Genomic DNA, 4312 nt, shown 5'->3' with positions numbered 1-4312 from the left:
ATAGATAGATAGATAGATAGATAGATAGATAGATAGATAGATAGATACATCTATCTATATACTGAAAAATAACTGATTACAAGTTATACTTGGGCTTTAAGCAGGTCAGATTTGGAAAGAATATCAATATTTTATATTATTTTGATCTGCAGCTAGAAATAATTTGTCATTTATAACTAACACAAATTTCCAAAAAAGTGAAGTAACAATAATGTCAATCTTAAATGACAAAGAAGTACAACTGACCTAATTATTTCAAGTGACTCTCCAAAGTAATTAAACATTTCAGAGGCTGACTGTTTTCTAAAAGGTATTATTATTGTGGTACAACTTAACCTCTGATTATTGTGAGAAGAAAATAATAAGCATTTAAATTAAAACATATAAATATTATCTTTTTTAAGAAACATGACATAAGAACAAAATCATGTGGAGTCAGTAAAAAATACTAAGTTCCAGTTATCCAATTTGTTGCTGACAAATTGTGTAAACCTCAGTCATTTCTGAATCAACTTGGAAGAATAGTAACCAACTGCCTCATTTCTTCTCATTTACAGGCACTTGTGATAGAAGTATTTGCCAAAAGGCACCATCTTGGTCCCTCCAGCATTCTTTTTAAAGATATCAAAGAAGCGGCACGGAAAATTTTGTGTAAGCTCACCTATCTCCCTCAGAGGACAACTGAAAGGAGAGCAGAGGAGTCTTCCTGAACTCCCAAAAACTTTGGTAAGAGATGCTGGTATGAATGGGAGGTAAACCATATAGGAGCTGGTGGAACAGACAGAAATAGCTATAAATTCTCTATTAGCTAAGTTAGAATGAAAAACAGAATCCTCTGAGCTAGCCAAGAAAGATGAACGAATCAATATTTATTTATTAAGCTTCTACTATGTGGTAGGCATGGGGGATGTAATAATAAAAATGAAAGTTCTTGCCTGAAAGGGCTTACATCTTATTAGGGATGATAATATGACCATATCAGTATGTGCAATATAAGTTTATACCAAGTATATACAAAAATAATATGAGGTGGCTTTTGGGGGGAGGTAATAGCACCTTTGGGTAAGCAGGAGAGATCAGGAAAAATGCATTCCCATGTATATGAAAGCAATGAGGTCCAGGTGCACAAGAGAAGCCTGAGATACACTACGGGTGTCTTCTCCTAACTCCATCTCCAAAAAAGTGTGAAAATATTCTAACAACATCAGCTTAGGCACCTTGGGCAAGCTTAGTTTCTGGAAAGGCAAACAAACACCATCTTCTGAGGGACAGGACACCTAACAACAAAGAGCAGTGAGGCAAAGCTAAATATACCGAAGAAAACTACACCATGACCTCGGAAAAGGGTGAAGACAGCAGCGATGAAAGAAAGATCCACGCTATCTGCCAGCAACGGAGGGTGACCGAACAGAGGAGAAGAGAACCAACAACATGAAGGGCAGAGCTGGGCAGCAAAGGGCACCGGTCAGAGGAGCCAACCCAAGCGGCGTTAGTCATCAGAACCGTCTAGCTTCCTGGGGAAGAGTGCTCTGTGGCAGGGGGAGTTCTCTAGCAGTCTAACCCTCCTTAACTTGGCCCTACCAGCTCCTTAACTATCTGGGACCCTACTCTATGTCTCTACTCTCTTCCACAAGCAAATTCCCCAAGAAAGTTGTCTACTGTCTCGATTTCCCCTCTTATTACCCATTTCTCCCCTTGCAATCTGGCATCTGACTTTATTACTGATAAATTCGATGGTCCTTTCTTCTTCCCTGCCTATGACATCTGACAATGTCACTCACTGTCCTCTCTTAGATAGTCTCTCCTTTTTGTACCGATACTCTCTTGGTGCACTCATCAACCTGATCGTTGCTTCTCATGCTAGTCGTTGTACCTGTAATCTTTGTCCTGGGTCCTCCTCTTCTCTCTTTCTACACGCTCTCTCAATCACCATTAGCTCCTACTGGTTCAATTACTGCCTTTAGGCAGATGACTCTCAAACATTTATTACCAGATCTCTTCTGATCTCCATTTACACATTCCCAGTGACCTATTGGGCACTTCCCACTGTCTGTCTTACAAACATTTCTACCTCAACTTGTCCAGTATAGAGCTCATTATTTTACCTGCCAAATCCAACCTTCTTATCTTCCCTACTTCTGTCAAGGGAGTCACCATCCTTGTCATCCTCCAGGTGTGAAACCTCAGACTCATCTCTGACTCTCCACTCTCCCTCACTTTATACACAATCACTTGCCAAATCTTGCAAATTTTACCTTAACATTATCTCTCACATCCATTGCTTTTCACTTTATTCACAGGGGAACCACCCCAAATTAAGTGTTTATCAAATCTTACCTGGAATCTTGCAATAGTCTCCACACTGGTATTATTAATTCAAATTTTTCACCTCTCCAACCCATCCTCTATGAAGCTGCCAAAGTGATATTTTCTAGCACAGAGATAGGAAAGCTATGTCACTCCCCTGCTCAAGAAGCTTAAGAGTCATGGCGGAATTCCTCTTTCCTCTAGAACCATATGTAAACTCCTCTCTTTAGCTTTTTTTCAATGCCTTCACAACCTCACTGCAGTCTCTTTTTTTCTAGCCTATTGCATTACTCCCCTTTACATGTTCCACATTCCAGGCAAAGTAGCCTGTTTACTGTTCCTAGTTAAAAATATTCCATCTCCCACCTTCTTACCTTTCTACAGGTGGCTCCCATTCTACCATGCCCCCACACAAGGTACTACTGTCACACACATACCTCTTTTTAGCTTCTTTTTATGTGCTGTCTTCCTTCGTTAGAATGTAAGCTTCTTGAGGGCAGGAACATCTTTCTTTCTACTTGTATTCTCAGGGATTAAATGTTTTAATACAAGCTAGTTGCTCGAGTAAGATCCAGTTGAACCAGCTCAAATATATACTGTTCTTTTCTATAGAGTACCTTGCCCCTTCATTCTATCAAACATCTCGCCCTTTCTCGCCACAGACTTGAATCATTCCCACCAAGTGCTGCCTTTCATCCTATTCACATACTGCTGAATGGAGGTGGAGAAGAATCATCAAATTTGCTTTATGTTACATAATTTCTAATGGACTTTCACTGTAGCAAGGCAATTCTATTAGAATTCCATAACTGATTTACTATGCTAACCACCACTGCAGATTTTCTAAATCTCTTCTGCCCTCCTCAAGCCTCCCTCAGGTCCCTCTCCTCCCATCCTCTCAGCTGAGAACTCTGCCTGATATTTCACTGAAAAAACTGACACCATTCACAGAAAGCTTCCTCTTCTATTCTGTTTTTCACTTCACATCACTCAGACATCTTCTGCCACTATCTCCTCCATCACTCATGTTTTACACGAAGAAGTGACCCTTCTTCTTCCCAAAGCAACCTCCTCTATATGTACAAGTGATCTCATTCCATTTTCTGTAGCAGCTGCCTCAAAATCCTTACTGTCTCACTAATATTAATCATTCCCTGTCTACTGAGCTGTTTCCTTATTGCCTAAAGATACGTCCATGTCTCCCTAATTCTCAGCAAAACCTCTCTCAATCCATTTATCCTCATTACCTATCATCCCATATGTCTCCATCTTGTGGCTAAACTCCTTAAGAAAACTTTTCTATAACAGTTGCCTCCTCTTCTTTTTTTCTTACTCTCTTGGCAAACTCTGTCTAGCCCAGCTTTTGATCTCATCATTCAACTGAAACTGCTCTCTCCAAAGTTACCAATGATTTCTTTAATTGTCCAAATTCAAAGGCCTTTTCTCAGTCCTCATCCTTCTTGATATCTCTGTAATCTCTGACATAGTCAATCACCCTCTTCTCTCTCATGATATCCCCATTCAATAAGCTCAAGCGGCTCCCTATTACCTTCAGAAATAAGTATAAAACCTTGTTTGGACTGTAAAGCCCTTAATAAAACCTGGCCTTGTCCTACCTTACTAGTCATCTTACACTTTGCTCTACACTTATTTTACAATTAGGTAATTTGACACTCTTTGACACTCCTCTCACCAATAATCCATATCCCAAATCTAAGTATTTTCACTGGCTGATCACATGCCTAGAATGTTATCCATCATCAGCACCTTCCAGTTTCTTTGGCTCCCTTCAGCTTTAGTTCAACCTTCTGCAAGAAGGCTTTCACATTCTTCTTTTTTTCTTCGTATCTTCCCTCTAAGACAATCCTCAATTGACCCTGAACATAACTTGTTCATAAATAGTTGTTTGCACATGGTGTCTCCCATTATGCTTCTTCTTTTTTTTTTTAAAGCAACCAGGGTTAAGTCACTTGCTCAAGGTCACACGGCCAGTCATTTCTGGGTG

General features: G+C 39.8%; 1 protein-coding gene across 5 annotated transcripts in view; it reads right to left on the bottom strand.

The window, feature by feature from the left end:
- Positions 1-4312, bottom strand: part of EXOC4 (exocyst complex component 4) — a 1166755-nt gene that overhangs the window by 549145 nt on the left and 613298 nt on the right. The gene's annotated exons all lie outside the window — the stretch shown is intronic.

Source organism: Petaurus breviceps, unplaced genomic scaffold (assembly GCF_028583685.1).
Source record: "Petaurus breviceps papuanus isolate PSGF00001 unplaced genomic scaffold, PetGlider_PUasm1.0 181, whole genome shotgun sequence".
Lineage (NCBI taxonomy): Eukaryota > Metazoa > Chordata > Mammalia > Diprotodontia > Petauridae > Petaurus > Petaurus breviceps.
The sequence above is the reverse complement of the archived record's forward strand: the minus strand, read 5'-3'. Positions and strand labels throughout refer to the sequence as shown.